Source organism: Opisthocomus hoazin, chromosome 7 (genome assembly GCF_030867145.1).
Source record: "Opisthocomus hoazin isolate bOpiHoa1 chromosome 7, bOpiHoa1.hap1, whole genome shotgun sequence".
NCBI classification, from domain to species: domain Eukaryota; kingdom Metazoa; phylum Chordata; class Aves; order Opisthocomiformes; family Opisthocomidae; genus Opisthocomus; species Opisthocomus hoazin.
The window spans coordinates 46,254,716-46,263,561 of NC_134420.1; positions in this window are offsets into that span (position 1 = coordinate 46,254,716).

Genomic DNA, 8,846 nt, shown 5'->3' on the forward strand with positions numbered 1-8,846 from the left:
TTTTCCAGCAATGAACATTTCTGTAACTTTACACTCTTTATCACCTCCTGGAAATAGTATCTTTCCCTCTCAAAAGCTAACCGGTTTTGATCTTTGAATTTCGCTGTAAGCTCTTCTTTGTCTTTTTGCTTTGCAACTGATGTTCGTTATGGTAGATTTTCTGTTTAGGCCAATATTGTGGAAGGAATGCAATATGCCCTATAGGAAGGACTGGTTTCTGTATATTTCTGTATATTATATTTGTCTCTCTTTCCTGGTATAATGATGTAATTTCCTTTTGACTGTAGCTTTTTCCACTTCCTAATACTTCCTAACGATCTACTTCTCTATCTGCAGCTCCTTTATTTCCTTTTTTCATAACTATTCCCGAATCGAAGTACATGTGAACATCGACTTTAATCTACTAAAAACCTCAACAAACTTAAACTAAACTTCTTTCTTTCATGGCCGATCTTGAAGATTCTTATTCTCTGGTGCTTTAAGCTCCATCCCACTCTCTCTGCTATCAGTCTTCTTTTGGTTTTACAGAGCTCATTAATTAAAAATAAGTAATAATCATTAAATCTGATACATGCAAAGCGTGCTGTCCAAGGCTTACACTTTCTCTGAAACCCTCAATTTTCTATTTTGCATTTAAACAAGACACTTTACTCCTTGGAACAGGGATTACCCACACCAGTGGAGGATTCAGGATTGAGCTTTTCATTTGCTCTGTGTGATCATCCTGGAGGAATTATTTTGCAAATTGACTGCAAGCAAAGCAGCAAGGAACAAGCCCTCCTTGCTCTCTAAGTTGGTTTGGGGCGAGCTTGTGCAGAGCTGAACTGGGGTGGACACTAGTGGGGCTGCCCAGCTGCCCGGGCTTTCCTTCCCTTGGACTGCTTGGAGCTCAGCTCTCAGGAAAGGCTCAGAGGATGGGACTTTCGCTTCCCCACCAGCACACTCCCCTTGGGCAAACGGGGAATGGCTGCTGGGGTTACCTGGATCATGAAATTCCAACAGTCACACTGTCAGCAGCTGGCTGGAGTACAGGCTCTGTACCTACCGCCGCTGCAGCGCCATTCCCCTCCTTGCCCCACATTCACCCCACAGGCTGCGTGGGGAGCACAGGGGGCAGGATAAAGCTCCAGCCGAAGGGCAAAGCGTGCCCAGCACAGGACGTGCTCTCCCTCAGGCCCCGGATGAGCTCCTGTAGCTGGAGTGTGGGGCCCCTTCCCCTCCCTGTCAGAACGCATCTGTGCAAGATGCACAGGCCAAAGGGTGTAGGTGGTATGTCTGGAGCAGCCCAGTAGCACTGGTGACCTTGAAAGGGGCCGCTCTAAAGCAGAGGCAGTGATCTTGCCCCAGATACCCCGAGTGTCTAGGCAGCTAACCCCGCTTTATGTCACTGGCAATTAAGTGACTAAAGCCCCTTGAGAGTCTGGCCCCAAAACTGAAGTGGGTGGTGCTAGGAAAACGGGGTGAAAGGTAAGACAAAAGTAAAGTCTTCAAGCAGGTGTTGAGAAACTGCAATAGAGGACAGGAGTGTCCCTGAGGGAAGCTGTCCTGTCACCAACAGCATCGCCTTCTACAGACCTTCACAAAGACACAAGGCATTTTGTGCTTTGGTCAGCTTACAAGGTTATATACTGGATTTCAATGTATAATTCTTTGTCCTACACTGTAAGGTAACAATTAAGTTATTAAGTAGTCATAAAATTCTGATAAACATCTGCTACTGGTGAAATTTTATTAAATTCTGATGCATAACCTCTACCAGAATAAAACTGGCAGCCAAAACTATAAACTTAAAACAGATCCCTCTATTATTTTCATAAGGCATTATTTTCTTCCTCTGTGGCATGCCAGGCCACCAAGAGGTAGCAGTGCTTTGGCTAGGTCCACGCTAGCTGACTGGCTGTCACGTGGGCTGACTGGTGAGCAGGCTGCTGCCAAGCCAAATATTTGTTTCCTGTTAGTGAGCCAGTAAGCTGGACTTCTTCTCAAGCCGTTAGGTTTCACAAGCCTCCTGTCATCATCATTGGTTTTGAGACTTCTGGTCATCTATCACATTTGGTTGAGGCTTTTTTTCACAGGTGGCAAGCAGAAAATAAGATTGTGTGAGCCTTGCACTTTGAGGTGTCAGGCTAAAAAGGCACTTCTGTCTCCCAGCTGAAAATGTTAATCAAAATGCATCTCATGGCTGTTTCCAGGGCAGAAAGATTTGTCCCTGATACTGCAGCGAAAAAGATATGAGCACATAAGCTCAACTTTACAATAGCAGTCCACAGTTTCTTGCCATTTTGGGTGGAATTCTGATTTTATTTACACATTGTTGATGACAGCTGCTTTTAAAATGTTGAGTAAAGTAACTCTGCTGACTTCAAAATGGTTCAGCTGGGTGAAGCAGTGCTGGATCTGGCATGCCACACAATGAATGACAGAAAGGCTTTGGCTGTATGAGAAGTTACCACGAGGGAGTTTACAAGGGAAAGAAACACTTCCAGTCTATAGTTTTTTTTTTTTAAAAAAAAACGTTTAACTATACGTGGGCCAAACCCCAGATCCAAAAGTCCCCATTTCCAAAAGTAGGGCAAAATCTGCATCTGAATTTTTCAGTTTTGCCCTAACTTGGTACTGAGCTGCTTTTTGCCCCTACAAATGTATGTTGTAAAGAGGGCTGTTTCAGCTTTGTGCAGCAAGAAGGTACAGTTTATTTTCGCATACAGCAAACTTCCAGACTGAGAATCAGCAAAAGGCACACATCCAGATCTATATATTTCACACAAGAAAGTGCATACAAACAATTTTAATGCTCATTATTTAAAATAATAGTGGTGTTTAAACCTTGCAGTAGATGATTCATCTTCTTTTCTTCCTCAGCTTCTGTCTCCACAGCTCTGTCCTGGTTTTCTTCCCTTCTCTCAATCCATGTTTTAGCTCTTTTTGCCCTCATTTTTATCTCTCCACAGTTTCTGTTTTAAAATGTATTTGCAGTCATTTTCTGACAGTAATGTCAAGTGCCAAACATACTCTATTATCAGAGGTTACATTAAGAAGCCATGAGAATATGTGGTGATTTCTCAATCCTGCTGCAGTTTCTTAAATGCCATTAATAATCAGAACTGAACAGCAAAGCCTCAAAAAATCTCCAAACCACTCCAGACTGGAATATTTGATTATGAGACAATAGTTGAAAGCATATTTTTCAATATGACTTATTCTAAGCTAGTGATCAGAGAGCCTAATGAAGTCACCGGGCCTCATCCTGCTGTTATTATTTGTTCTCAGCCCCGAAGGGCAATGAGGATTGCAATGAGGCAGATATAGTTTGGGTCAGGCAAATACAGTCATTTACTTAAATTTGGTGAAAATCAGTTTATGCAGCTACTTTCACATATAGCAAGAATGTAAATGTCTCCCCACGTTATTTTCTCAAAGGTTCTTTTGCACAATAATTATTGAAGTCCACCTTTAGCAAGAGGACAACGTGTTTTAGATGGGAATGGAGGAAAAACTAAACCTAAATTTGGTTCTGCTGCTCTCTTCCCACGTGTCTTTGCTTCCCAGATCTTTTCCCTGCCCTTAATAAAGGGTCTGATCATATTAAATCAGCTATCTCATACAATTGCTGTGGTTGTATATGGTGTGACTGGTGAGTATCCATACAGTGAATAAATTGTATAAAATGCTGTCAAAAAATTCTAAATCAGCACTTGCACAAGATTGTGGGGTATTTCATAACGGGCTCACTGCCCAGTTCACACTATTGAAAGCATCTGTGCTTCCTTCTGTGCTGGTGTGTGCGCTTTTGTTCACTGAAGCTGTGTAGATGGCCACAGTTCTTAAGGCAGAGAAGTTATGAGTCATGTGTGGAAACAGTGGCTGCAAGGACGTTTCAAAGAAAAGATTTTTGGGGGTTTTACTCACCTGCAGAACCAGCGACATCATATTAAGTAACAGTTTTCAAAATGTGACAGCTGAAGCTCCTGTAAAACACCCAGCAGCGATTTCTCATAAAGTTTTCAGCCAGTCAGTAACACTGTTAAAAAAAGGAAAGAGTAATTTTTACTGACGGACAGCAATTAACATCTGAAAATCCAATCTGCTTCCACACGACTTCTGCCCCACTTGTTGGCGTGCTCCTCTCCCAGGGCAGCTCCATGCCACACTCAGCTCTGAGCACGCAGCCCGCTGCCTTGTGAGAAGTCCATGTTTATGAATACTCACAGACATACTTTTTGTTGATTTTTTGTTGTTGTTGTTTTTTTTTTTTGAGTGCACTTGAGTGATGATTTAGAGCCATGTGCTCCCCCTGAGTGTACTGTGGGCAGGGGCGGCGTGCAGAGCAGTTCAGAGCAGTCTGAATCCCTGTGGCTGCAGCAGCAGGGCAGTCTGTATTTGCCTCCTGTCCTGCAAAAACAGCCAGCAAATCCCCCAGAAGGCTTGTCAGGAAAGGAGCTGGTTCAGCCATCAGACAAACCCTGAACACACAGGCTGTGTGAAAGAGGGGGGACAGAAAGCCAAGGGGCTGGAGGAACACCGAACAACTAATAGTGAATAAATGACCGCTGACCCTCCCCATCTCTGCCCTCCTTTTCAAGCGAGTCTCAGGGTAAGGTTGTACATCAGCTGTTTTCTTTAGGAGTCTTTCATCAGCTCTACATATACAGTTTTAAACTCAGCTGAATCATTTTATAACTTCTTCACTGATGGGTTGTGTGCTGACATCCTTCCTAAATTAATATACTTGGAATTGATATCTCTGGCCACCTAGTCTGTGCTAATTTCTCGGCTTTTTGCAGGACAAATACTAACCACTTTAAGCACCTAGTGGTCACTTCTGCTGGATTCAGAGCAGTTTAATTTTTGGGTACTGCAGCTAAGAGAGGCCTCTCACTGAAATCCTCAAAGTCATATTATTTCCAAAATCAGGTTTGGGAATATCCTTTCCTGCCTCTGGTCTTGGGCACTGGATGAGCATAAAGAATAATACCAAGATTTTCTCCCTCATATTGCAGTGCTTAAGCCTACTGACAGGAAGGAAGAACAGTGGATGATTAATTTTAAAACAAAACATTGCTGCCAGCCCTCTGCAACTAAATGGAAGTTGTGGTGACTGAAGCATTTGTGGAGAATATTTCAAAGTGAGATATATTTATCCCATGACAACACTCTATTACCATGACATTTTGTGGTAGACCTTTTGTGGTAGACGTTACCTTTAATAATGAGTAACCTTTGTATAATTGTTTTCATATGATGGAATTTGTTACATCAGTGAAACAAAGCTACTTTACTATTTCTGGAGCAGACACGTTCCAACCTTTTTTTTTCTTTTTCTTTTTTTTTTTTATAATATGCTTTCTTTCCCTGTTCCTCATTCAGTCAGCAAAAACATCCACTGATTAACAATGCAGTTAAAATTCCAGCTCACATAATTATGTATATTATGCCCAACATCAAACAGATTTACAGAACTTAAAGTAATGATTAATAGTACTGGCTTTAGAAGGCTGACTTCTGTGAATTCTGATCTGCTGCACAGATTTAGTAGGCATTTAAGGTTAAGGAGTCAGCATAAGATTGCACAATCCATATTTAACTTGATAAATATTTTAAGTTTTCTTTACAGCAGCAGCTGCTTCTATTCTTTTAATCAAAGAAGTGTTTTGTCAAGCTATTCTGTGCTTTGGTGCATGACAAATGTTTACTTAAGAGTAGGAAAAGTTTGTCTGTGCTTACATAGTTACATTATGCATGGTCTCCTGCTGTACTGTGGGAGGAATTATGTTTGCAAATAGAAAATAAAAATGGAATGACAGAGGGGAAAGAGCAAACATTATTTGTAGTGCCTTATCTCGCAGACACATCTCAAAATGCTACAGAGAAATGACTGAAAAAGGGGTGTTAGGAATGATTCTTCAGAAATCCCAAAGATTTGCATCCAGCTAATGGCCGATGAGCACAACTGTGTCTCACGTTTGGACTTTGACCACAGGGAAGGTGGCAGCGCCGGTGCTGTCCGGAGACAGCGGGGCCACGTGCACAATGGCTGAAAGAGCGACCACCCAAAGTGACGCATTTCGGTATTGAAGATGCACAGAGACCTGTATCAGTTGACCTCAGCCTGTGACCAGCGGAGTAAAGAGTCACTAACTCAGAAAGGTAACTTGGACTCTGCTTTTCAATGCCTTTGTAAATCAGCATAAGCACCTTATAACGAATGCAAAAGTTTCTCGGTAACCAAGTGCAGCTGAGATGGGACTGGGAGGCTGGGGGGTTCTGTGAGCAAACCTCTAGCCGCAGGCAGAGTCCCAGCTGCTCTTTTTGTACAGTGCTGTCTGAAACGCCACACAGCAAACAAGCCAGACTGCTAGGAAACATTGCAGCGCTCAGCTGAAAAGTGTACGTGGGCACCCTCTGATTGCTTGGGGCACCAAAATCAGGAGTCTCTGAATCTGCCATCAGGAGTCTTGAAACGGAGATGGAAAAACAGGGCAGGAGTCTCATTTGTAAAGTGGCAGCAAGGCAGTAAGAAGATGCTTTTTAACACCCACAAAAATGGATCTTAAGCTTCCCTGAGCCTAGAAAGACATTTTGTGCCACTGGGTGCTCCCAGCTTTTCGCACGCTACAGAAGTATTCGGCCTGGGAATGCAGAGAAAGGATACTGTTTCACTTAAATAATGTTACAGTTTATTGTGTCTTTTGGCCCTCAGAGGGTTTTAATTTGCTTGGATGTGACAGCCGCATCACAGCTGTAGGCAGAATATTCTCTGTCTTTCTTTAGTGTCAACAGCAACATTTTCAGAAATTTCCTGTACTGCCTTGTTTGGCTGTTTTATTTCTTCCAGCTTTTATTTTATGTAATTAATCTTTGTATGCAGAGTGCTTAAGTTTGTGTTCTTCCTGAGTCATTTTTGATCCTCATATGCTCTGTTTGGTGTTTCATTTGTGCAGGAACCTCTACAGCAACATTTTCCCTTGTTGTCTTCCAGATCTAGAAATTTGGGCTCCAGATTTCTCCTATAATGAGCATGCGAATTGCATGTTATATTTCGGGTACCACACTTCATAAAGGGGGGCCTGGATCAGTGCATCTGCGGGTTATTCCTCTGCATTAATTAGACAATCATTTGAGTTACTCTAGCTATAAACCACAGTAGTGCCATACAGAATCAGAACTTGGATTTTTAGTCCATTGTTAAGATGCAAATTTTGGTGGACAGCATGATTTCTGATAGATTTTTGTTAACATAAGATAATTGCATTTATACAAGCTGTCTATGCCAACTCAAACACACCAAAAATTAAAAATTGGTAAGAAGCTGCCAATACTTTTCTAAATTAGCTTAGTTTCTTCACTCCACAACAAAACAACCACCACCCCAGTAGAAACAATAAGAGAGAAATAAAGTACAGATAGATCTATGAAAGCCAGCGGGTGTTGAGATTTTCTGCATAAAGCCAGATTCAGAGTGTTTTTATATCTCTGTATTGACTTTGTGGGGCTGCACTGATTTAAACCAGTCAAGTTGCTGGCTCTAGGTATTTTATTCCTTCCTTTATTGCCTTACCATGCCAGGCTTACAGAACAGACAGCGGAAACGAAGGCTTACCACACTTCGGAATGAGCTGGAATTTGCAGTGTTGGTTAAGTGTTTAACTGCTCGTCAAGGTTAACAATGTGTTTAGTGTGCACACACGAGGGAAATCTTAAGTAAGTGGATTTACAGAAACAAGCCCTTGCTAGATTGAGAGTATAAAGGTCTATAACTACAAGTTGGAAGATAATTGCTTGAAAATATTGCTATAAAAATAAACCATAAACCTCCATGACCAGCTTCAGATAATGTCATGGGAACAGGTTGCATGCCAAGAAACAGCAGGGAAGGTAAGAGCTAACGCTCGCACCTCTGCGTCCAGCAGCACTCCAGCACGGACTGTCCACTCTCAGCCCAGCTGGATGCCCAAGTCAGTCTTGTCTGGCCAGAAAATTGCATCATACAAATGGGAATAACAGAGAAGAGAATCACACACCACAGCATCTAGACTCCATAGCATCTTAGAGGAAGGATAGCGCTAAATAAAGTTTCCACCCTCAGCTCAGAAACTTCCCTTGCGCCCTTTTCTATTTTTTTCTTTTTTAATTCTTTCCTTCGGTGTCATATGTAACCAACTCATGGCACAACAGCTGGCACACAGCTCCAGGTTACAGCTCCGATAGTCTGCGAGAACACAGGTCTATAGATTTTCGTCAAAAAATCTGCCTAATACGTCTATTCCTACAGAGCTGTTTAAAGACACTCATGTCATTAACAAGGCATAAATACAGTTAAGCTGGCAAAGGCGGAGTTTGTACTGGCGTTTCCGGCAGCAAACTGGGAATAACGACATACTAAAGGCTGCAGTCTGGCCACAGCCTGTAGGAGTTTACCTTTGGAGGGTATTGGCGGTAGGTTATGTCCCTTCAATCAGTGGAAAGGACAGTGCCAGTGCTCTGACTTTTTTCCTATCATGTTTTTTGGCCATTCAAAATTACTTGCCTTCCTTTTTCTCCTAGAAAACAGAAACAGCAAGTAAGCAGCATGGTTTCTGTGTCTATAGGTTTGAACTTCTCTTCCTCTCCAGCTTTTTACTTGGAGATATGTTTTAGCCTATTAAAAAAGAATCACCGTAATTAGCTTTCAGTGTCAATATTTTAGAGGAGTTATATAGCTCAGAATTATGTATTTACATCAGAAACAATGTATTACTCTCACTGTAAGCTTTGTTTAAGGTGACTACACAAGCTAATATTTTCAAGTATTTTCAACATGGGTTTTTTTTTTCCAGATAGAAAACCAAAAAGGAAGCTACAATGTT